This window comes from Mustela erminea, chromosome 3 (genome assembly GCF_009829155.1).
Source record: "Mustela erminea isolate mMusErm1 chromosome 3, mMusErm1.Pri, whole genome shotgun sequence".
Taxonomy (NCBI): Eukaryota; Metazoa; Chordata; class Mammalia; order Carnivora; family Mustelidae; genus Mustela; species Mustela erminea.
Window position 1 is genome coordinate 131,619,540 of NC_045616.1, and position 26,823 is coordinate 131,646,362.

The following is a 26,823-nucleotide window of genomic DNA, read 5'->3' on the forward strand; positions in this document are numbered from 1 at the left end:
TCACCCCAATGGCCCTTGCCATATCTCTCTGTGCTTCTATTTGCCATCCCTCAGGATCAGGGCAGGATCAAATCTAAGCCAAAGAAGACTTTTTAATCTAAAGTGGCATTGGGGTTGCCTGGGTGGCTCAGTGGGTTAAGCAGTTAAGCATGTACCTTTGGCTCAGGTCATGATCTCAAGGTCCTGGGTTTGAGCCCTGCTCAGCGGGGATCCTGCTTGTCCCTCTGCCTCTGCCACTTCCCCTGCTTGTGCTCCCACCTCTGTCTCTCTCAAATAAATAAATAATATCTTTTAAAAAAATTTAAAAAAACTAAAATGACATTGGGGCTGGGGATAAAATGAAGTGAGTAAGGTGAATCATACAAGGGCAGATTCAGACTTTGTCTTTATGTAAAATTTCAGATTTTATTCATCATGCATTTGGGGCAATCGCTTTTCTAAAAGTATTGCATAAAAATATTATTTAACATTATTCTGATTACTGAGTTTTATTGAACATCATTAATTTTGTACCTGAGCTGAGTGCCTCACTTGCATCCCCCTGGTTTCAAGTTTTGATTCTTGCTTTGTCTTAAGGTATGATTTAAACAGTTAACAGCCCAAGCGGATGCTTCTCCAGTGGATGCTCATGGAGTTTAGGGAACAGTATCTTTAGGTGGCATGGGACAGACACTTTCTGCCATAAAACATAGAGGAGATGGTAAGAAATCAACAATTTTCTGTGGCTTTGATTTCTGTTAAGCATTAGCCCTCTCTTCAGGGACATTTTTATATATGAAGTTTAGTTAAAATCAATTGAATTTATTTAAAAGTGGAAACCAAACCCAGTCATGTTCCATGCATGACCCAGGCACGGGCTGATTTAGCATTAAAAAAATATAGGAATCCATTGCTCTTGGATTTAAATGAATCTAGTCATTTTTATTATCCTCTATTTGCTTGGCAATGAAAAAACTTTTTTAAAGCATAAACATAATAATTGGTTCAAAATTAATTTAAGAGTTATGAAATGAGTTTGCATCTAATACAGTAGAAACATAGCAGCAAGGAAGACTTTTATGTAGAGAAATAGGAAATCTGTCAGAGGAAGGCAGCTTGGAGTGGCTTCTTACAATATAGTCTGTCTTCAGTCCTCACTGTGGGGCATTCCAAGGGTTGGGCTGGGTCTGCGATAGGTGTGAACGTGGTCAAGTTTTTTCTTTTTTTGTAACAACCTTTTTCCTTTTACATTTTTCCTAGCCCTTTTGCACCCTGTCTTGATCAGCCTATATGCTCCAGCCAACAGCTTGTGCTCCGAGTGCTTCCCTTTGCTTGCTCTATCTCCCTCCGTCAGTCAGGACTGCATTTGACTTCAGATAATAGAACCCCAACTGTATTAGCTTGGTCAAATATAGGTCTATTTTCTCACATCCAGAGAAAAGGAGTTCACGACTGATAAGGATTATTTTAATCTAGGCCTATTGGCACCCCAAGCAAAATTGGATCAATTAAAAAAAAAAAAAAGGAAGGAGAAAAAATTGGTTAGGCAAATAGTAGCATCTGCCACACACTTCATTAAATTCTGACTGTTCAATGTTCTGTTCTTAAAACAACTAATTTGGTCCCTAAAAGACATCAGAAAATCTGCTCTAAATGCCTTAAAACCTATTATCTCATTTAATACTTACAGCAATCTTACAGCAGTTAGGATTATTTCACAGAATAAGTCAGAAGGCTGGTGAAGTCAAGTGGTTTGCTTCAAGTCAGAGTGCCTGGCAAAGCACAGCCTTTGGCTTGATAACACTCTTTCTGTTATCCTAGTGCGATGAACAGGTATGTGCCTTGTATTAATGGTCTTCAGCATATCTGTTGGAACTTTACCTCTTTCTTTTAGTGGTCAATACTTTATATTAATGGAATATTTTTAATCACGGGAATTCAGGAACTAGGTAACTTTTGAACGGGCAGGGGGTATAGTCCTCAGCTGATGCTGGAGGTCTTGAAGATACTACTAAACTGGGTTTTACAAGAGAGGCTGACAAATATCTCTGTATTCTTGGTGGCTCGATACTAATCAGGATAAAGTGGTAAAAAGCATTGCTTATTCAATCCTTGGTTAAACCTCAGATTCTGAAAGGTCATGAAATCCCACCATTACCACAGAGAAAATGTGTTTATGATGAGCGATCACAAACTTAACAACTTGGAGGGCAAAGGCCAAGTGAACAAAGCCAGACAGAGAAAAACAAATACTGGATGGTATCACTTATATATGGAATCCAAACAAACAAACAAACAAACAAAGTTGAACTCATACAATCAGAGAATAGAGAACTACTTTGTTACCAGAAACTTGGGGGTTGGTGAAATAGTGAGAGGTTTGTAAAAAGGGTACCAACTTCCAGTTATAAGATGAATAAAGTCTGAGGATCTAATGTTTAAACATAATGACTATAGTTGATAACATGGTGTTGTATAATTCAAGTTAGCAAAGAGAAAGTAGTAGCTGAATGTTTTCAAATACACACACACACACACACACACACACAGGTAAACACGTGAGAGGATAGATGTGTTAATTAACTTCACAGGGAGAATTCTTAAAATGTGTGTGTGTGTGTGTGTGTGTGTGTGTGTTTGAGATTTCATCAGGTTGTACACTCTAAATATCTTACCATTGTATTTGTTAATTATAGCTCAATAAAGCTAAAAAAATTAGAAGAAAAAAAGAAAAGAAAACCTTCATTACAATGAAACAAATTATGCAAACATTTATTTTTAGGATATTTATATGCTTTCCTATTACTTGTTTTTTTTTTTTTTTTATTTGACAGAGAGAGATCACAAGTAGACAGAGAGGCAGGCAGAGAGAGAGAGGGAAGAAGGCTCCCTGCCGAGCAGAGAGCCCGATGCGGGCCTCGATCCCAGGACCCTGAGACCATGACCTGAGCCGAAGGCAGCGGCCCAACCCACTGAGCCACCCAGGTGCCCCCTATTACTTGTTTTAATTACTTCAGTATGTGGAATAAATGTACTCATTTCTTCAAAATATGAAACCTGCAACTTAGGTGTGTGGCCACCAGATATCAGACTGCATTTGAGTCATGTTTATGAGTAGAACATGAACCATCTCAACAAAAATATATTAAATCCTTCACTGAAAGTGTTAAGCTAAAAAAGAGAAATATTATGTAACCATTAAAGTGTGTACATTTTTAGAGGAATAGGGTTTTGGAAATAATTATTGAGATGGTCTTTCTTTTATTGCTGGAGGATCGCAAGATGGCTTTGCTACATCTCAGAGCATCCTGTCTTCTTCCTGGGTTTACATTTAATTAACATAAAAATCCTTCTACCTGCGTAAGTATGTTTCTCTTCTCTGCAACATGTTTCTGTTTCATGTTTATAAGAGATGTAAAATTTCAGCCACGTTTAGATTTTATTTTTCCAAACACGTCTAAATAGCATGTATTCTTAAAACAGACATATTAAGTGTTTTTCGACCCATTGTTTTTTGACTGATTTCATTGCCGTTGACATTTTCAGTTCGGGTTGTTTGAGGAATTTTTTTTTTTTTTTTTTTTTTAAGAGGATCGACATTTCTAGGGTAGTACTATCCCTGAAGAACAGAATTCTTTTTAATCACATTTATTTCTGACTGACAAAAAAACCAGAATCGGTTTCATATTTTGATGGATTTGATCAAATACTAGATATATTCACTCAGTTTTTTCAAAAGATGTATTTATTTATTTGAGGGGGAGGGGCAGAGGGAGAAGGAGAAGGAGAGAATCTTGAGCAGACTCCTAGCTGAGTGTGGAGCCCCACTCGGGACTTGATCTCATGACCCCGAAATCATGACCTGAGCTGAAATCAAGAGTCAGACACTTAAACCCAGTGAGCCACCCAAGGGCCCTTGACTCAAGTTTTTGAATAAGTGTTTATTATCAGAGGTGTTCAAGTAGTAACCATCACTTCACCATTCTTAGTCTCATTCCCCGCCCTGTTTTGCAACTACTGTGTTTGTGTATATGTGTGTGTCTCCTAGAGTTCTTGGTTGCTGTTTTACTTCAGTTTTCCAACTCATTCTTCCTTCATCTTCCTATAACCTTCACTGTGTCCCTGCTTTCCTCTACTACACCAAAGACAGGTTCTAGCCAACCCATTTGCAGTGGTCCTCTTCTCACACTCATACTACACATCTTCACTGCACAAGCAGCTCTCTGCATTATTCAGCAGGCTTCTGTGTTTGCCTTTTTCTTGCCTGATGCCCAATAACAAATTGACATTAAAAGCATCTTGGCTTTTTTCCCCCTCTATCTTTATTGAGATATAATCAATAAAATTATATATATTTAAGGTGGACAATGTGATGATTTGATATACATATGCATGGTGAAATGATTATCATAATCAAGTTAAGTAACACATCCATCCCCTCCCATACTTACCATTTGTGTGTAAGTATGTGTGTGTCATGAGAACATTTAAGATTTACTCTCTTAGCAAATTACAAGTATCCAATACAGTATTATTAATTAGAGTCACTGTATTGTACATTACATCCCTAGAACATCTTATAGCTGAAAGTTTGTACTCTTTTGCCAAAATTCCCCCCTTTCTCCTAAAACCTACCCCTGGAAACTACCATCTGTTCTCTGTTTTGATGAGTGCTACTCTTTTTGCTTCTACATATAAGTGAGATCATATAGTATTTATCTTGTATAATGTCCTCCAGATTCATTCTTGTTACAAATGGCAGGATTTCCTCCTTTTATGGACAAAAATATTTTGAGAGAGAGATATATATTATATATATAATATTATTATATATTATTTATGTATATTTATACATGTCATATATAAATATATAAATAAAGAGTATATTTATACATGTCATATATAAATATATAAAGAGTTATATTATATATTATTTATATATAATTATATGTATAACTTTATTTATAATTATGTACATAACATATATAAATTTATACATTTATATATATAATATATATGTTTTTAAAATCTATTTTCTTTATCCGTTCATCCAAGAACAAACACTTTGGTTGTTTCCATACCTTGGTTATTGTGAATAATGCTGCATTGAACATGGGAGTTAAGATATCTCTTCAAGATACTGATTTCATTTCCTTTGGATGGGGTGCAAATATCTCTTCAAGGTTCTGTTTTCATTTCCTTTGGATATATTCCCAGAAGTGGGATTGCTGGGTCACAGGGTAGTTCTAATTTTAATTTTTTGAGGAACCACTATACTGTTTTCCATAGTGGCTGTGCCAATTTACATTCCCACCAAGAGTGCACAAATGTTTCCTTTTCTCCACATCTTTGAAAAAATCTTGGCTTTTTAATCTTTTATTTTTTAAGTGAAATTAAAAAAAATTTTGTATGGTCAAAGGATGGCTGCTTTTTGTTTAAATGAGTAAAAAGGAAAAGGGAAAAAAGTAACCAAAAACAGCTCTCTACCTAAGCAATGAATATTTGTCTTGTTCTATAAATACCTAAAACTTGAATCAAAAGGGGTGAGAGCTGCTCTTTTGGATGCTGATGATCCTCAGAGTGGAAACTTATCGACTGATTGTTCCCAAGATAAGCTCCTCAGATCCTCCAAAAGTAGCTTAAGTGTATGAGGGTTGGGGCAGGTGGGGGGGGAGGCGCGATCTAAGTGTGTGTTTTTACATTAAGCAGCAAATGGCATGGTTTTACTGAGGATACACTGAGGCCACAACATGTCCCTCTGAAGGGAATTTATTGCCATTCTTCAGGTTAATATTTTTAATATTAGAGTATTTATTACCAGTGAGGTAATGTTTAAATAAATCAATTTGCCACTTTATTATGTAATTGTAAGAGAGTTCAGGCCTTCACGCGTCCCTTGAGCTTAAGCTTAGCTTTTGGAGTTCATTTTAAGCAATTTCACTGCCTTCCTCCTTTATTGGGCTGACTAGGGTGTATAAATAGCATGGTTTCCAGTAGATAGGGTTGTTCTGGTAGCTGTGTGCTTGTCTAATAATGGCCCTTCTCCCATCACTGCCTGGGATTCCTCTTTTTCTCCCAGTGTACGGGCATCTTCGATATACATGCAGGCAAAATTTTCCAAATGACCTAGACCTTTCCAAGTCCAAGTGGAGACCAGGGAGCACTTGAGTGGCTCCTTCTGCTCATTTTCCTGGAAGTTGAGATCCACATGTACATACTTTTCAGTCATTGAAAGTGGATCCCATTTTTTGAGTTTGCTTCAAGGCTAGAAGGTTTTCTCCAAGACTGACATGGAAAAGCTAATGGTCAAAGAACTTAAGTATATTTGTCCTGCTTGCTTGGTGAAGGTTGATTGGTTTGGGACCGAGGGGCACTGATAAAAATAAAACCATAAATTCAGCAGGTATCAGCATGTAAGCAGCGTTTCCATAAAGATCAATATGTCCTAGAAAGGCCCTTTACGTGAAAGTCCTAAGAACTTTCACCTGCAAAACAGTCTGTGGTACTAGCAAAACCCTGAGCCGAGGTACACCTCCAGTTTAACATAACCAATCAGGAGCCATAGAATGTAAGAATGACACTGACAGTGATCCTATCCTTCCATTCTTTACCCTTGGAGGCTGCTGGGCTCTTTGAAGGTTAGAAAGACATTCTAATAGCAAATCTCAATTCCAATTATCTCTAGGAAAAAAATAGGCCCATCCTCTTATTTACATGACAGCTGGGAAGCTTTAACTACTTAACCAATTTTCCTCTCTCCTAAAAAAATGTCACCCTGGCTATGACCTCTGGATCAGTGATGTCTCAGACTATTATTTTTCTTACAAATCCAGTGAACAGCTCCTGAGATAGGATTTCATACTGATAAAGAGTAAGGTAGTTGCGATCTTTATGAATGGTGCACTGATTATTATTTCCTAAGGGTCAGGTTTATGAGATCTCAGCTGTTGGGAACCATGATGGTTAATTTTATGGTCAAACTGACAGCGCCATGGGGTGCCCAGACATTTGGGGAAATATTATTCTTCTGGGTGTGTCTCAGAGGCTGTTTCTGGATGATTAACATTTGAAGTAGTGGATTGAGTAAAGCAGATTGCCTTTCCTAATGTGTGTGTGTGGTGGTGGGGTGCAGTTGGCTCCATCCAATCAGCCAAAGGACTGCACAGAATAAACAGACTGACTCTTTACTGAATAAAAGAAAATTTCTGCTGGTGGCCTTTGAAGTAGGATGTTGGTTTTCCCGCTTTCAGACCTAACTGAAACATTGGCCCTTCCTGAGTCTTAGGTCTGCCAGTCTTCAGGCAGGAACTATACCTTTGGGGCTTCAGATTGCTGACTTACCCTACAGACCTGGGGACCTTTCAGCTTGCATAATTGCATGAGTTAATGCCTTATAATAAATAAAACTTTCTCTCTCCCTATTTTATGTGTATATATACACATACAGAGTTTCCCCCACTGTCCAAATGTAGAGCATTCCTATGACATCTTTTGTAAGCCAAGCTGTTGTAGAGCAAAGGAGCAATTACCATTAATTCATAGGGAAATTTTTTTGGTGTTCCCAAACTCAAAAAGTAAACTCTCTTAGCCTTTTCTGATACTTCAGGATAAATCTTGCTGAAGGATGCACAGAAAAGTTAAGATAAAGCAGAGCTGCTTGAAGACACTCTGGGGGCTTTCTGCTGTGATGCTGAGTGTAGTCCCTGGGGGAGGAACCTGGCTGCACTCCTCTGGCTGCTCAGGGTGTGAGCACTTCCTCTGAAAATGCTCCCCCTCTCTCCTGGCTCCTTACAAAACCCTCGCTGAGCACATTTTCGCTTTTTGCCTTTTTTTCCCCTTCTTTTTTTCTCTTTCTTTCTTTCTTTCTTTCTTTCTCTTTCTTCCTCCCTTTCTTTTTGCCTTTTTTCTTTTCTCTTTCTTTCTTTCTTTCTTTCCTTCTTTCTTTCTCTCTCTCTCTTTCTTTCCTTCCTTCCTTCCTTCTTTTGAAATCTACAGATCTCTTTCAGTTAGCCAAACTAGGCACTGACATAGGTCTTTCGTAATAGCGAAGTGTTATAATGGGAACTTTGAGAACTTGAAAAGCGGAGGATATACACAGCCTGTTGGTTCTGTTTCTCTGGAGGACTGTGATACGGGCGTCAGTCTCGTTTCCTGTGTGGGGAGTGCGGCCAGGCTCGTCCCCCAGCGACTACACTCACTGAAGCCCGATGACCTTCTTTGATTCCTACTTCCGGGTTTCCGATCTACTTACCTGTTTATGTATATAAATATATGTGTAGCTAGAGAGTATATACTTACTCATACTTCCGCGTTTCCGAGTGCTAGAGGTAGACATGGTCTAGTGTCGTACTGGAAGAGAATTCCTACCGTGTGGGGCAGGGTCTGCCTCCTGAGCCTGAGGCTCTTCCCTCAGAGGTTCTGAAGCCCATGATGGCCGCCGGCTGCCGGCGGGCAGATAGGGCGCCACGTGCGTCAGAGGAGCTGACGGCGCTCGGGCCCCTCGTGCTGGGACCTAGAAATAGTCTGCTGCTTGGGCTCTGTGGCAGAACAGGTGGAAAGAGGAGAATGAGGAAGGGAACGAACACAGGGTTGCTGTAGATGGTTTGTACTTGCTTAGGTTTGACTTAGAAATGGGGTTTACGGCCTCTGGAAAGAGTGAGGGCCCTTTCCTCCGGTCGCCTCCACAGCTCCTTCTCACAAACGGTTTCCCTTCCACTCTCAGCCCTGCGGACAGATAACACAGTCTGCGACTCAGCGAGAAAGATCCAAGTTCTGCAGTGACTGTGCCTCAAACCCTCTCTAGGCCAGAGATGCGAAATGGGGTGGCGGGGGGAGGTGAAGGACCTCTGCGAGAGGAAAGTCTTCGTGGATTCTGACTTTTCCACTGTTAATTTTTGTCCTGGTTTTCTGGGAAGGAGGCTGTACCTTGTGGTGCTCCTCCACCACCCCGGCCACGTGCCAGCCTCTCCCACATGCTCACGTGTTATTTGTGTGGCCTCCTCCCCCGCCATCACAGGGGCAGCCCTCCCAGAACAGGCTAACAGTTCCCCTCCTTCCCACACAGTGCAAGCACCAATCAGGAAAACAGGCTTTTTTTTTTTTTTTTTTTTTTAAATTCCTTTTAAATGTGCCTCCTTTATATCTACATTCTCTCGAACAGGAAGAAGAGAAACGAGCTACAAGGGAATTTGAATGTATCAGTCTCAGGAAGCCGTGTCTGTGGAGACTGCTGCTCCAGACTTTCCCTATTATTATTCGTTCACGGGGCGGGAAAGCTGGCGTCCAGTGAGGGAGGCTTCTGCCTGCAGTGGCCTGGGGCAGTGCGGCCAAGGTCAGGGGCACGAGGAGAACAGCAGGAAAGCTCCCTCGTATTCTGGAGATTTGAATAAACACTGCTAGTCAGCAGTAAACAGTGGGGTCTCCATTGGGCAAGACCTTCCTTTTTGTCATGTCTGACTACCCTGTTCCCATGCACCGTCACTTATATTGGCATTTGTAGATATGAACAAAGTGTCAACCAAGAATTAGTAAGAAGCGATCCAGACCCAACTGAAAAGGGCCAGCCCAGGGCACAGGAATCTGGCTATCCCATTGGCTGAGGTCTTCTAGCAGCTGTCTATTCAGAGTAACCTTTGCATGCCTTCCCATTGGTTCTTAGGAACACTGTTACCCCCTCTGCTCCTCACCACCTACAGGGTGATGTGAACACAGAGGTGTCCTGGGCTGGCTGTGTGAAGCCGCTCATCCACCCCAGAACCGAAGATGGCTCTTTCAGACGTGCTGCTTCCGTGGGACAGTAACCATGATACACCCACTGGGCGGACAGTAACCCAGTGGCATAGTGTTGGAGAACTGTTTTCCAGTCAGCACTGGAGTGTTTTTCAAAGCCAGCTCCGTAGCTCCTTTAAAATGGGCTCAGTAGAGCATCTGCTGAGTTGTGGAAAAAGGTCGTTCATGTGACTTCATCTGATTTTTCTTTCGTTTAGTGACAGGAAATTTTCTCTCCTTTCTTTTCTTTCTCCTTCCTACCTACTTCCTGGCCTCCATTCCAATTTAAAATCCAAGAGTTCTCAAAATTTCTGGCGTGAAGAACAACATGGGGTGTTTGGTGACTAACTTGATGCTCAGGACCCACCTTCGGAAGATCTGGAGTAAGTACAGGAATCAGCATTTAATTAAGAGAAAATTAAGATGCACAGGTCTGCAGCCTACGGTCTGCAGCTGAGGGTCGGAGAGAAACCTTTCAGCCTTTGCTGCTCGAATTTGAAGTTATCTGTGATTTTATAATATCCGAATCCATTTTCAGCTTCATTGCTTTGATGTGCTTTATTTTTTCCAATTTCGGGCTTTAAAAAACAAAACGGAAACAAACTAAATGCAGAATGCCAGAAAATCTTGCCACTATCTTATCATTATATTGAGTGAATTTTTAAGAGGTAAAAATATGTATCTAAACATTTCTTCAAAAAGTCAACTTTAAACCAGAACTTTCAGCAAAGATTGGATTTAAGCAAAAATTTAAAGGAAAAGAAAATTTTATCATGTTTACTCTTCTGATATTAAAATTCTACAGAATAAGATATGTTTGATAGTAGTTAACATGTAAATGGAAATCTTATGAACTAAGTAGGACTTTTTTTTTAATCCAGCCTGAGAGGTTTGTCTCTGTCTCTCTGTGCCTGTCTGTGTCTTTCTCTCCTATTTTAATTCAGTGAGAGAGGAAACTATTTTTTTTCCCACTGGATCACAATTTCTGCATTCAGAGTGTAAATGATTCCCATGGTGGAGTTTATTTTCAGGGACACATCAAATTATTAGTTGCTCCAACATGTCAGAGGGCAAATTTTGCTTTTTAAAAATATTATTCTGATCAAGAAATTAAGTGATTCCTGGAAAATTAAATATTGATTAGAGTTGATTTCACATAAAAATAAAAGTTTGTTAATCAAGTGGCATTTTAAATACTCTGAGGATTTTGGATATCTTGAGGAAACTTGAAACCAATTTATTGGTTAAGTGAGCACCAATTTTTCATATGACTAACATGCCATAATTTAGCCTATATATATATTTGGTCATCCGTACACTGTATCCTATTAAAGTCAGGTGCAATGTGCAGTGTATGAGTAACCATGGTCATGAGCAAATGAGACATCCTGAGATGAACTTGGCTTATCTGGAGAATAGGAAGGAAGTGGATCTTGCTGGAGGAGGTGGGAAAGAAGGAAGGGAAAGAACATGCTGCATATTAAGAACTGAGCTAAGTCTTTATGTCTGATATCTTATTTAATTATCAAAATCCTATCAGATAAACATTATCATTATACTCATTTATGGATATTAAAAAAGTGAGTTTAATGAACTTACCTAAAGTCACAGAGATGGTAGGTAGCAGAACTGGGATTTTAGTCCAGACTTGATTCAGAACCCCTGGATCTTTCCATTGCCCAGTGGCTGACTCTCAGCATGACGGTGGATAAACCGTAGGATCTGGAACAAGTACTTTGAGGGTTATCAACTTGTCATTTATTCATAGATTCAGCTATTTCGTACTTTAAATAATGTATAAGCCCCTTTTTTAAAAAGACTTTATTTATTTATTTGAGAGACAGACAGACTAAGAGAGAGTGAGAGAGCACGAGCAGGGCAGTGGGAGAGAGACAAGCAGACTTCCTGCAGAGTAGGGAGCCCAACACAGGGCTTAATCCCAGGACCTTTGGGGATCATGACCTGAGCCAAAGGCAGACGCTTAACTGAATGAGGCACTCAGGGGCCCCTGTATAAGCCTCTTTCAACGACATTCATCAGTTATTCTTGTCAACCTTGGAAGTCACCCACTTCTGTCCACCAAAATGCATAGGGGACCAGATCATCTAGGCAAGAAATTGGAAGTGACCTGAAGTGATTATATCTAGTTTATCTATTGCTCTGCCTTAAAACTGTCTGGCAAAACTATCAATGGCATATTTGCATACTGCATCTGAATTTATTTTGTAATAGCTTTGTGAGGTATAACTGGTATACAATAAGCTTCACGTATTTGAATTGCGCGAGCTGATAGTTTTCACACACACACAGGAATCCATAACCAAACTCAAGATAACGAACATATATATCAACCCTTTGTAATTACTCCCTTTCACCTCCCAACCATCTTGACATCCCTAGACAACCATGGATCTACTTTTTGTTAGTATTGATTAGTTTTATATTTTCTAGAATTTAATGTAAAGAAGTTGCATAGTATGTACTCGATTTTGTCTGGCTTCATTAACTCAGGATATTTTTGAGATTCATCCATATTGCATCAGTCATTCCTTGTATCAGTACTTTATTTCCCTTTTATTGCTGAACAATATTCCATTGTATGGCTATATTACAATTTATTTATCCATTCACCTGTTGATGGACATTTCGTTTCTTGTTACAAAAGTGGTTATGAACATTTGTGAACAAGTCTTTATATAAACATATGATTTTATTTCACTACCTACATTCCTAGAAGTAGAATCATTGCATCATATGGTGGATATATTTAACTTTTAAGAGACTTCAAGAGTTTTTCCAAAATAGTAGTACTATTTTACATTCCCATTGATAGCATGTGGGAATTCCAATTGCTACATATCCTCAAAAAATCTTGATGTGATCGGTCTTTTTAAATTTTAGACATTTTAATAGATATGTGGCAGTAGTTCACTTGGGACTTAAATTTGCACCTTCCTGATAGCTAATGAGTTTGAACATCTTTTCATGACTTTATTTATCATTCAGATATCATCTCTGGAAAAATGCATGTTCAAAACTTTTGCCCCCTTTTAAAAAATTAGGTCCAAATGTGTTATTATTATAACTGTCTATAATTTCCTTGGATATGCAGTATAATATAGTCTCTAGTACGTGACATGTCTTTTAATGAGCAGAAATTCTTAATTTTGATGAAGTTTGATTTATCAGACTCATGCTTTTGGTGTTGTACCTAGGCTATCTTTGTCTAGCTGAAAAATCATAAATTTCTTCCTCCTATTTTCTAAAAGTTACACAGATTCAGATTTTATATTTAGATCTATGATCTCTCTTGAGTTAATTTTTGTATGTGCTATGAATATGGATTCAAATTCTTTTTTCTTTGTTTGCCTTTCTATATCCAGCTGTGCCAATACCATTTGTTAAAAAGAATATTTTTTACCCAGTTGTCTTTGCACATTAAAAAAAACCACAATTGATTATAAATGTAAGGGCCTATTTCTGAACTTTCTGTTCTCTCCCACTTATGTATTTATCCATTTTGATACCAAGAACACATGGTCTTTATTGCTGTAGTTTTATAATAAGTCTTGAAATCAAGGTTGTATAGGGATACCTGGGTGGCTCAGTTGGTGAAGGGTCCTACTCTTGGTCTCAGCTTGGGTCTTGAGCTCAGGATCATGAGTTCAAGCCCTGTATTGAGCCCGTTAAAAAAAATGAGGTTGTATAAGTCCTTAAAATTTCCTTGTTTTTTTTTTGTTTGTTTGTTTTTAAAGTTTTGGCTTTGACAGAGTCTTTGCATTTCCATACAAGTTTTAGAATCAGCTTGTCAATTTCTATAAAAGGCCTTTAAAAATTTTAATTGTATTCACGTTGTATTTTTAGATCATTATAAGGAGAAGTGACATCTTCTTTTTCTTTTAAAAGATTTTATTTATTTATTTGACAGACAGAGGTCACAGTAGGCAGAGAGGCAGGCAGAGAGAGAGGGGGAAGCAGGCTCCCCGCTGAGCAGAGAGCCCAATGCGGGGCTCAATCCCAGGACCCTAAAATCATGACCTGAGTGGAACGAAGGCAGAGGCTTAATCCATTGAGCCATCCAGGCGCCCCGAGAACTGATATCTTAACAATATTTTCTTATGATCCGTGAATGTGCTGTATCTCTTTCCTTTAAATTTTAAGACATTTCTCTTAACAATATTTCATAATTTTCAATGTAAAGGACTTAAACATCTTTTATCAGATGTGTCCCCAAGTATTTCATATTTTTGATGCTATTATAAATTATATTGTTTTTTAATTTCAATTACAAGTTGTTTGCTGCTAATACATAGAAGTACCATTGGCTTTTGTGTATTGTGAACCTCCCAAACTCACTAGTAGATTAATTCTAGTAGATTAATTCTAGTAGATTTGTTGAGTTTCCATAAGCTTTGCTACATAGAAGATCATGCTGTCTATAAACAAGATAGTATTACTTCTTTAACAATCTGGGGAGATTTTATTTATTTATTTTTGTCTCATTGAACTGGCTAGATCCAATAGAATAGAAGTTGTGGAATAGAGGTGGTGACAGTAAACATCCTCGATTTGTTCCTGATATTAGAGAGAAGACATTTGGTCTTTCACAATTAAGCACAATATTGGATGTAGATTTTTTGTGAATGTCCTTTATCAGGTTGGGGAAGGTTGCTTTTATTGCTAGTATGCTGGGAATTTTTATCAGTAATCACTGTCAAATTTTTGTTGAATATTTTTCTGTGTCTACTAGAATGATCACTTGTTTGATTTTTTTAAAAAAATCTATTAATTGTACTTTAAATTATACTGATTTTCCATATGTTAAAACAAACTTGCAACCCTAGGATAAATTTCACTTGGTCATGATTTATTATCTTTTTAAAAAATTTTTATTTTATTTTTTCAGTGTTCCGAGATTCCTTGTTTATGCACCACACTCAGTGCTCCATGCAGTATGTACCCTCCTTAATACCCACCACCAGGCTCACCCATCCTCCCGATATATTATCTTTTTAATATATTGTTGGATGTTAGTTGCTCACATTTTATTAAGAATTTTTGCATTTGTGTTCATGAAGAATATTAGTCTAGTTTTGTTTACATTTAATGTGATTGATATCGTTGAACTTAAATATACTATCTTGTTATTTCTTTTCTACTCATTCCATCTTTATTTTTTCTCTATTTATGCTTTGTTTTAGATTAACTGAGAATTTTTTAATGGTTCGACTTTATTTTCTTTCTTGATTTATAAGCTATAACTCTCTGTGTTGGTATTTTCGTTTTGTTTCTGTCGGTAATGTGGATCTTGAACCTGTCACAGTTTAACCTGCATGTAGTATTTTATATATAGTATAAGGACATTACAGCAGAATGCTTCCGTTCACCACTTCCTGATGTTTTTCTATTGTTATCAGACATTTAACTTGTATATATGTTATAAGTTCCATGACACGTTGTTATTTATGCTTTAAATGGACAATTATTTTTCAAAGTGATTTAAATAAGAAAAACATTCTTTTCTTTTTTTCAATGGAGTTACCATTTCCAGTGTTCATTCATTTTACAGAACAGATTTGCATTGGAATTATCTTTCTTTTTCTTGAATGACCTCCTTTAACATTTCTTGTAACACAGGTCTGTTGGTGATAAATTCTTTCAGCTTTTGAATATCTGAAAAAGTCTTCTTTTCACTTTCATTTTTGAACTCAAGGTTGATAGCTTTTGTTTTCTTTCTTTCTGTACTTCAAGGTGTTGCTCTACTGTTTTCTGGCTTTTCTTATAGAAAATCTGGATTAATTTTCATATTTGTTCCTATGTATATAACATGTATTTTTTCTCTGGTTGCTTTTAAGATTTCTTCTTTATCACTGTTTTAAGCACTTTGATTATGATTGTATCTTGGTTTAGTTTTCTTTATTTCTTTTGCACTTAGGGTTCTTTGAACTTTTGAACTTGTGCTTTTATGGTTTGCATTAAATATAAAAATATTCTTTCACTGTTTCTTTTTTGTCACTTATTTTTCCTCTGCCATGGAGACTCTAATTACGTATAAAGTTTGGGAAGCTTGAAGTTGTCTCAAGGCTTGCTGTGGTCGTTAAGCAGTAAAAATGTGGGTAATATGACTAAGGGACTGGCTTTTAAATTTTATTTAATTTTAATTAACTAATATATAAATTTATGTAGCAATGTGATTAGTGGCTTAAATATTGGATAGTGCCAGTGTAGAGGATAAAAGCAGACAGTAAGCAAATAGACAGAAATTATCTGAGTGTTTTTGTAAATGCTGTGAAGGAAAATAAAGTCTGGTAAGAGGTTGGAAGGAAGGCTGAGATGAAGGTGTGGTGCCTTCTTATGTAAAGGAGCAAGGCCAGTGTTCATACAGAGGAAAAGAAATTCTAGCAGAAGGAACTTTCATTGCAAAATCCCTGATCAGGATACATGCCTGATGTGCTCAAGAAGCAGCAAGGAGGCCAGAATGAATGGAATAAACTGAAGTGAAGGGAGAGTGGTAAAGACAAGATCAGAGAGGTGTTGGGGCCCCGAGGTAAGCCCTTTCTAGGACGCAGTAAGGACTTGGAATTTCTTCTGATTAAATGGGGAGCTATTTTATGTATTGAGCAGAGGGGTGACATGAGCTGACTCCCATGCTTCTGCTGCTGTGTGAAGAATAAATTGGGGAGAGCAAGGTGGACGGAGAAAGACCGATTAGGAAGTCCATGTAACAACCCGGAGGGGACAGGATGACTATTCAGGTGTAAGGGGTCAAAGTGTCCTGAAATGGTCACATTCTAGGTGTATTTTGAAATAAAGTAGCCAGGATTTGCTGAGAAATTGCATGTGTGGTGGACGATCAAGAGAGAGGTCAGAGATGACCTCTAGGCATTAGACTTAAACACTGGAAGGATGGAATTTTATTTGCTGAGAAATGAAAGATGGATTGTATGAGGAAGAGGTTTGCAGGGGGAAATAAAGCATTCAGTTTTGGACATAAGTTTAATTCGCTTTTTATACAAGCAAGTAGAAACTTTGAATAGGTTTTTGTATATAGGAGACTGCAGTGGAGTCTTGGGACCCAGTGGAGTGTTTAATCCAGAACATAAAAAGTGTGCAAGTGGCTTGTGTGTGGATAGGATTTGAAGCCATGGAACCAAACAGGATCCCCTAGAGAATGTATATTTATAAAAAGGAGAAAAAACTCTAGACAAAGCCTAACTTATCAACTCAATGCTTCTTTACCTCACTTGGACCTCTGAATGCCACGATAGCCTTTACTCAATCAACTCTCTTGGCTTCTTTACTACCTGGAATTGCTTAACAACAGTGGTGGTCTTTTCATGCAGTTTTGTATGTTTTTGTGGCAACTTTAATGCAGTGACCACCTGGGTAAGATTGAGCCAGAAGAGAGGCCACAGATCACCTTCAAAAAGGAAAAAAACCCATTTACTTCTTAGATCAAGTTAACACTAGGTTAGGGTTACTAGGAGGGCTAGGAGCTCCTGAATAGGATGAGCCTAAAGAAAATCATTGATCACTTTAAGGATCAAATGCTTTCCTGGGTACGGGGTCACTCTCTATGGTGTGCACGGTGTGCATTGTGCAAATCTAGGGGGTGACTTTCCCATCATGCACATAGATTTTATATACACTTTGACAGTTTTCCAGAAGATGGCAGAAAAGAGTCTTGAGGAAGCAAGGGATAAATTTTTTTTTATTTTGCCCAAAGAAACCACATTCTCTAAATGTGATCTAGATCCTGGCCTCCATGCCCCCTACCCCTGCCCTCCAATCCTGGAGGATAGCAGCCCTCTTGGAGGTCAAAACTTCAAATGTGAAAAGGGGACCTTCTGATGAAATCTCTTTTAAGTTCCTGTCCCTGTCCTAACATGAAGAATACAGATGTGATTAGTAATAACTCCTCCTCAGTACAGAGGAACACAGTCCAACCTGATAATACTAATTTTGATAATTTGATAACTTGTAACTGTCTTTTTGGAGGCTTCCTGGATCATCTGTTCCTCTTTCCTCTCACAGACCACCAGAATGCAAGTTGAGGGAGGTACTGTGGGAAAGTAGATGAAGGAAGGATTGAAAAGTCACAGATTTGATTTCAGGCCTGCTCTGCCCTTAACTGACAACGGCCTTGGACAAATCACTTGACATCATTTAATCTCATTTTCTGCATTTGTAAAATGAAGGAATTGGATGTGCTAATTATCAAAATCATGTTCGGTTTAAAGATTTCAAGATTCTGAAGTCCTCCATAAGATTTTATTTAGGGTCACCTGAGTTAATAAGATAATGTTATTTTGTACATTTTTCTTCCTGAGTAGTATCAAAGTGGAGAATATGAAGATTTAAATATGAAGATTTGAATAAAAAAGATTTGGGGTGCCTCGGTGGCTCAGTGGGTTAAGCCTCTGCTTCCAGCTCAGGTCATGATCTCAGGGTCCTGGGACTGAGCCCTCTCTCTGCCTGCCTCTTTGCCTACTTGTGATCTCTGTCAAATAAATAAATAAAATTTTTAAATAAAAAAGATTTAAGTTAGTAAGATAATGTTAATTTGTACATTTTTCCCTGAATATTATCAAAGTAGAGAAAATGAAGATTTAAATAAAAAAGATTTAAATGATATCCCAATATTCTGGATTTATAATAGCACAACCTGTGAACTGACAATGTAGATTTCTGAGGTGTCAGGAAATTCTCTCTCTGTCTGTACTATCCATCATGGTTAGACTAATCAAGAATCTGTTTGTAAAGTCTCTTGGTAAACTGTAGTATGTTTTACACATTCAAGGGGCTGTTAGTATCATGCTGAGGACAGTTTTCCATCACAGAGAATTATCAACAAGTGAAACACACAAACCCAAGGTATTGTTTGATAAAGAGCCTCCCTGCCACCACAGCAATTTTCTCTATATCATGGCGTGTTATCTTTCCAACATCCCCAGGAGGTGAGTTTTGTTTTGCCAGTTTTAAAGGTAAGGAAGCTGAATTATAGCTAAGTATAGTTCAATTTTATGTGTTCTTTAAAAATGGTCCTAAGTCTAGGGGAGGGACACTTGATTGTATTTTTCTTCCTACCATGTCATGCAAGAGAAAGATTCCATTTTGATAATTTAATTGCATGTTTTTATTTCTCTTCTATTCCTCCCAGGTTCTCAGTGTTACATTTCCATTCACATTTTAAAGGAAAGATTTATATGAGCCACACACATGAAGGGTGTTATGAAAGAAGTAGACACAGAATGTGGCTCATTCTTGATTCCCATATAAGGGGAGGAAAGACAGCCCTTCTGCTTCCTGCCTGACTTTGGCAAAGTTGGTGAGGTTTATTTTAGATATTGCCAAATGTTTGAACTTTTTATTAATATCTTCTATGCCTACATAGCAGCCATCCCCCAGAACTTCAAAAGCCATTTGTAGTCATCATTACTTAGCATGCTGGGTGTCCCCAGGAGATAAGCATGGGGCAGGTGGTGTTATCTGCCTTGTTCACGTGAGAACTGGAACTCAATGTGAGGCCTCCAGGCTGTTCTGAGGATGATTAGATGATCGAGGAGCAGATCTCAGTTGTACTCAGAATCAGTATTTTCACCAGCATAATTATTAGCTGGAAAAAAATTATTTGGGACCAAGAAGGGAATAGCGGATCTCTATTACCGAAATCCAAACACATTATTTCTTGCTGCTCAATACTAATTCTTCCTTTTACTCAAGGCTTTACATATTTTGAAACACTTATTTATCCATACATGCATGTACCCACTCCACCCATCCATCCATCCATCCATTCATCCATCCATCCATCCATCCATGTATCCATTTTCAACATAGCACTTATATTCTCGGGCACTCTCCTAGGTCCTCCAACACCAAAACTGAAAATGACTTATTCCTTGCCCTCAAGGATCTTACAATCTACTGGAGACAGACATATTCATTAATAAATTCTCCAAAACAAAGCAGATTCTGTGGCAGATGCATGTATAGGAAGTAGTGTGGTAAATACAAAGGGGGGAAGTTCTTAATTCTATCTGGGGTCAACTTTCAAGAGCAGTTAAGTTGTTTTGCAAACAACAACCCATGAGGTACAAAATCCAAAAAGGTGTTTTAAATTATGCTACCATCAAGGTTTAGAGCTGGGCTTCTCAGACTTCAGGGTGCACAACATCACCTGGAGGGCTTGTTGAATCATGAATTCTTTGGCCTCCCTCTCCAGCAGCTCTGCTGACAAGCAGCTCCCTTGTCACGCTGCAGCTGTGGCCCCATGGATCACGTACTGAGAACTGCTGCTACAGAGGAGACTGACCTCAGAAATCACTCTGTTAACCAGGTGATACTCATGGGTCATTTTTCTAGGACCTTAGAATCTCAGGACAACAGAGATAATGAATGAAAGCTCTTGTTTCCTTAAAAAGAGGTAAATGTGACCTAGAAATTTTCAGTGATTTGCAGATTACCCAGTTAGTTGTCTCCACACTGCTTTATACACAATGATTCTGGTACATCTGCCTCCTAGAGCTGGTTTTCTCCATCTTCCAGCTGTAGGTTTTGGTCACTTTTACGAGTACTGAGGTGCTGATGGAAAAGTGGCTTGTGTAGATGGGTGTGGGCATCCGTGTCCAGGCCAGCTGCAAAGATGAAGACAAAAGACCCGCCTCCATCGCAACAAATTTGAGAAGGCCATTTCCTCAGTTGCAGAGACTTGACAGGAATCTGTTGGTGCAGCAACTGCACACAGTTCAAGAGCCCCCTTCTGTGCACCTCTGTTCCAATCGGAAGTGACTGCTTCCAAATGTTTATAGATAGAGTGATGCTTCCTGAGACGTTTATAGATAGAGCATCTCTTGTTCATTTCGACCTGGAGTTAGAGAAGTAGGGAAGGCAGCAGGGAAGGACTGAATTAACCGATTTCTGGGTTTCCATCACTTTCATAGTACAAAGTTGTTTTTATTTTGTTCATAAATTGGGAGGAGACCAACTTCATTTCTTAGCTGGAAATTTTGTTCAGCCTCTGATCAGAGGCTCCTTAAAATCTGGACCTTTTGCATTCCTGGGGCCCACACAGTGCCTGGTGTGGAGTCAAGCCTCAGGAATGCTGAATGTATGTATGTGCCTACTCAGAGTACTGACTTCTCCCCAAAACACCAAAACCAGGCTGAGGGCTGGTTTGAGGCAAAACCATGAAATGCAGAAGGTTTCTTCAGCATCCACCCATAAGGAATCGCTTAGGGGCCCTTCCAGGCCTTCTTGGTCACCCTTCCAAACCCCTTCAGGCATAGGGTGCTTCCGTCTAGCTCGCTGGTGCTCATGGTGTTTCCAGGGAGCTTTCAACTTAATCTTTTTTGTCCTTTTAAGTGCGTACATGTCTTATTTATTTATTTATTTATTCTCAAAACCCCACACAATATAAAATTTACCGTCTTAACCATTTTTCAGTGTAGAGTTCAGTAGTGTTAAGTATATTCACATAGTTGTGAAACATACCCCCAGAGCATTTTCATCTTGCAAATCTGAAACTGTATATCCATTAATCAGCCCCTTTTTTCTCCAACCCCGGGTACTTACCTGGTAAATACAATTACCATTATATTTCTGTTTTATGAATTTGAGGACTTTAAGTATTTGTGTATGTGGACTCATATATTATTTGTCTTTTTTAACTGGCTTATTTTACTTAGCATAATGTCCTCAAAGTTCACCCAGTGAACTTTGTCACCATGTGACAGAATTTCCTTCCTTTTTAGGACTGAATACCGTCCCACTGTATGTATATACCACATATTGTTTATTCATCCATCAGTGGACATCGGGGGTGCTCCCATTTTTTGACTGTTATAAATAGTGCTTCTATGAACATGGGTGTGCAAATACCTCTATGAAATCTTGCTTTCAATTTTTTTGGATATATACCCAGAATTGGGATTAGTGGATCATATGGTATCATACGGTAGTCCTAATTTTTTTTTTTTTTAAAGGAACCTCCATACTTTTTTTTCGCCAGCGGCTGCACCAGTTTACATTCTCACCAACAGTGGATGAGGCTTCTCTTTTCTCTAGATCCTTACCAACACTTGCTATTTTCCGTTTTTTTGTTTGTTTGTTTGTTTTTTGTTTTTTGATAGTAGCCATCTTAATGGATATGAGGTTATGATACTGTGATATGTAGTGGGAAATATATATTTGTTGTTCATCCCATTTCTGTCACAGAACTCCTAAAAACCCTGGAATTCCCTAAACGAGAAGAGGAACAAAGGTGTCTTTTGTTATGTTAATTTGGTGACTCTTGGACCCCCGCCTAAAAATGGGGGGGTAGTGAGGGGCTGGAGGTTGAACCAATTGCCAATGGCCAACAATTTCATCAATTGTACTTACGTAATGAAGTCTCCCTAAAAATCCAAAAGGACTGGGTTCAGAGAGATTCCAGGTTGGTGAACATGTGGAAGTGCTAGGAGAGTGGAGAGGGCATGGAAGCTTTGTACCCTTTCCCCATGCTTGCCTATCCTTCTCTGGCTGTTCCTGTAATAACTTACAGATATGTGATATATATTATTTATATGTGTTATATATAATAAGTCAATGATGTAAGTAAATGTGTCTCGGAGTCCTGTGAGCCACTCTAGCAAGTTAACTGAACCCAAGGAAGGGGTCATGGGCACTACTTATTTATGGCTAGTTGGGCAGAAGTCACAGGTGCAAACCTGGACTTGCAACTGACATCTGAAGTCCAAGGCTGAGGAACCCCCCCAATTTATAGCCAGTAGGCCAGAACACAGGTGAAGGGTTTTTGAAGGGTGCAGGGACTGGTGGACAATTAAAGACTGAAGATTTAGCCTGTTGAACCTGATGATATGTTAATAATAACATTAATTATTATAGTATTAATAATAGTATTAAATAATAGAATATCTACAATACTGCTTATAACAATAATAATATAATAATAATCCTTATTGAGCTCTTATATATGTGGATCTCTATTAATTTCTTTTTTTTTTTTAAGATTTTAATTATTTACTTGACAGAGAGAGAGAGAGACAATGAGAGAGGGAACACAAGCTGAGGAAGTGGGAGAGGGAGAAGCAGGCTTCCCGCTGAGCAGGGAGCCTGATGCAGGGCTTGATCCCAGGACCCTGGGATCATGAACTGAGCCAAAGGCAGATGCCCAATGACTGAGCCACCCAAGCGCCTCTATATTTATTTCTATAACAAATACCACAAAATGAGTGGCTTAAACAACAGAGATTTATTTTCTACAGGTCTGGAGGCTAGAAGTCCAAGATCAAGGGGTTGGCATGCTTGGGTTCTTCTGAGGGTCTCTCTCCTTGGCTCATACATGGTCAGTCCTTCTGGCCTTCTGTCTTCACATAGCATTCCCTCTATGTGTGTGTGTCCTAATCTCTTCTTTTAAAGACACTAGTCATATCGGATGAGGGCTCACCCATTTGACTTAGTTTTACCTTAATTACTTCTTTAAAAGTGCTATCTCCAAATACAGTCACATTCTGAGGTACGGGGGGTTATCTAACACGTAAAATTTCAAGGGACATAATCCACATATACAAAGTCTTACAAAACTCTGTGAGATACATGCAATTATTATTCCTATTTTACTGATCAGAAACTGGAAACATGAAGCAGTTAACTAACTTGCCCATGACCAAAGCTAGAAATGACTCAATCATGATTTGAACAAGGAAGCCTAGTTCAGAGTCTGTGCTGTTACTCACAAAACTATACTGCTTCTGTTATTTGATCTGTCAGTTCTGTGCATGCTACTTTGAGGACAATAGAAATTAATAAAAATGTGATCAGGGTTTGTTTTTAAATTTTATTCAGAGCCAGTCTTAGGGTTAGAAAAATGCTTTGCTGATTTTATGCTGTAAGGACTATAGACCTCTAACATATGGGGGTGATTTTTGCCCATGCTTCCCTCTGGTGTCAACTTTTTAAAAAAATTTCTTTGGCTGTGATTTCGTCCTCAGGAGATGGTTTCAGTGGGGGCTATTTTTACTTTAATGCCTGGGAGAACTGGGCTTTTTGGGTGGAACATCTTCAGTGTGTACATCCTGAGTAGATTATGGGCATCTAGTCTTCACATTGCCTCCTGTTCATGGACGATCCTGAAGAGCCGTAACCATAGTTACCAAGTGGCTTTGAAGTGACTTGCTCCAAAGGAAATTCTGAGCTGAAGCTAGAAGATTGCATTTGGGAGAGAATGGAAAAGAAAATTAAAAAGAAAGGAGGAAGTCAAGAAGTTGCAGGAGGTGGGGAGGATGGGAAGTGAGCTTGGCTAAACTGGAAAAGAGGAGTGGATTAAGTGGGCCTGCCTTCATGTTGAGGGAAAAAAAAAAATGACCAAATCACCAAAAAAAATTCCATTCTTGTTTTAAGGCTTCTGTATTGTATAATTTCTATTAATAAGATTAATAATTTCTACTAATAAAAAATCATAGGATTTCTTATTCTAACATTTCTGCTAACATAGGCTTTTTATCCCCTCCCCCAACTTTTGCAAGGTAAGATAATAATTGTTGCTATATATTGACCTACCCGGCATTTGACAAGTGATCTATCCCTCATTCTTCATGTCTGTCCAGAGGAAAGGAAAGCAGATAAAAGGAAGTGGACCTTTTACCAGCTTTTAATGACTCTAGGAATATTCCAACTTAATCCTTTAAATCTAAGACATAAATAATTATAGAAACAGAGAAAGAACAAACACACTGATAGGAGCTCAAAGGAACAAATGCTGAGGTATAGAACTGCCTAAAATGCCTTTAGACCTTACATCCCTTAGCTATCACCATCTGCTAACATGCAAGGAAATTCAGAGGTCCCTGGGTTATAGCTGCAGGTGTAGAAGTGCCAGATGGAACTGTCTTAGCAGCTGTGGAAGCTAGGGAATAATTATTTCTCCCTGTATTTTGTGGCCTCAAGAGTTCTCAGTAGATGGGGTAAAAATAATCAAAACCAGATGGTTCTAGGGAGATGTTGCCCATGGCCCTTGTACCCTTTGCCTGTTTTCTGCCCTCTTGCCCAAAGATATGACTAGTAAGCCTCAGATCCACTTAGTGAATATAAACTTAAGGGATAAACCACTTTACTGCAACATCACTGGTACGCTAACAGGGGTGGGGTCCTCTGAGTCCAGGACACTCTATTTCAGAAACTGTCATGCATTGACTCTTTACCATCCATGGACTGGCCTTTATTTGTCATATCTTCAGATATCAGCAGTTTCCGAACTGCTCACAGTCTCTCTTAACCCCAAAGCTAGCTCTGGGCTGTTTCTTGGCCCCATGCAACCTATTTCTTTTCTTAAGTTATGTAACAGTTCCATAGAGTTCTTGTGGATTCTATTTCTAATACTCTTTCTTTAGATCGTGATGGGTGTCCTGTACCTTCAGGAACCCTGAGCAGTCTTGTACCCATCTGTGAAGACAGATGAAAGTTTCCCTGTCAATTAGGTGTAGCCAGCACGGTTCCACTAATATTTCCTTGTTGTTCTTTGTCTTGTTGGAGAAGGCAGCCATAAACACCTTCAGATATGAGAAGACTTCTTATTTGGAGCTTTTATCCTGACTGAACACCAAACACAATGATCCTAATAGAATTCATCTGATTCACAAGCAAGGTGATGCTATGTATACCCATTTATGCTGCAGACTTTAATCGTGTATATATTTTTTTCTAACCTGTATACTGCATGACATTGAAAAGCCACAAGACAGAGAGCACAGGCTGTGAAGATCTGGTCCCAGCAGCGGTTTGGGAGATGGATGGAATTGGCTCATAAGAGCCAACTTGAAATAGTCAGAAATTTTTCAAATCAGTAGTTAAAGCTTGAAATCACCACTGTGGGAATATTTACACCATGAAACTGGCAAACAATATAAATCAGACCTTTCCTCCTCCCTGATCCTGGAGACATGGGTTACCCATAAGAAACCCATAAGACAGGGAGAAGTATGGAAGGATACATAGTCTCCAGTTTCTAGAGGAAAAAGTTTGTACATAGGGCTGTCAAAACTGCAAAAAAAGAAAAAAGAAAAAGGAAAAAAATCAGTAATGAAAATTCTGAAACTAGTCACAGTTCAATTGGTTCTCATAGGGTATAAAGTTACCAATATTTAATGAAATTAAATACTTAAACATATATTTATATACAATTAAAGATAGATAGATATGTTGCAAACTTTAATTGTATATAAATATATGTTTAAGTGTTTAATATAGATATAGATATCTATAGATATCTATCTATCTATATATATATATCCACGTGTGGTGTGTGTGTGTGTTTGTGTAGAGAGAAACCTGCTACAATCCAGTGATCTGTGCTTTTTCAAATTTCATAGACAAAAATACATAGTAATCCCTGAACTCAGTTTGCTTGCAGTTGAGTCTGAATAGACAGCTATTGCTTAGCTAACAGTATGATCTGAAAGCTGAATTAATCTAGTGCAAATCTTCCCAGCAGAACTCGAGAAGACAGCTTCACTTTCTCTCCCATACTTATAGACCCCTTTGAGGTGTTAGTTTATCATATAAAAACAGGGTTTTGTTTTTCAAGGGGATGACTTCAAAGAAACATTAGTATGTATAACTCCCAGCTCAAAAATGTGTTCTCCAAAGTTTCTTCAGGCCTCAGTCCCAGTGGTTTAATGTTAAGTGTTGATATTTTAAACCCATAGCAAATTTGAACTTCAGCCTTTTCATTGCCTTGCCATCATGGTAAGGATATATTTCAATTATACTTCTGTGTTTTTAGTACATCAGTCTCTTGAGATTTTGTACTTATGCTTACAGAGTATGTCACTGAGCTCAGTGTCTGTTCTCAATAACAGACACCAAAAGATAAATGTATTCATCTAAACCATAACCTGATGCAAAAATGCTACAATTAACAATTCACTGGATGCTTTGGCAACTAGTTCCCAAAGTGCCAAAAAGTCTGTTCACTCTGTTGTCATCTAGGAGGTCATGGGCTCAAGGAGTCACTGCTGCTTGTCCCAAACCACTAAAAAGATGGCTAAGAACAAAAGTTAAAGTGTAAATGAAACACCT

At 38.5% G+C, this 26,823-nt stretch overlaps 1 protein-coding gene across 1 annotated transcript in view; it reads left to right on the top strand.

Annotated features, from left to right (window-relative positions):
• The first annotated feature begins 10,042 nt into the window (after positions 1-10,042).
• The window catches only part of PLCXD3 (phosphatidylinositol specific phospholipase C X domain containing 3), a 277,089-nt gene continuing 260,308 nt past the window's right edge, over positions 10,043-26,823 (top strand). Inside the window, exons 1-2 of the mRNA XM_032337507.1 lie at positions 10,043-10,130; positions 19,973-20,086. The gene's annotated coding sequence lies outside the window, so the exon portion shown is untranslated. The remainder of the gene's footprint in view (positions 10,131-19,972; positions 20,087-26,823) is intronic.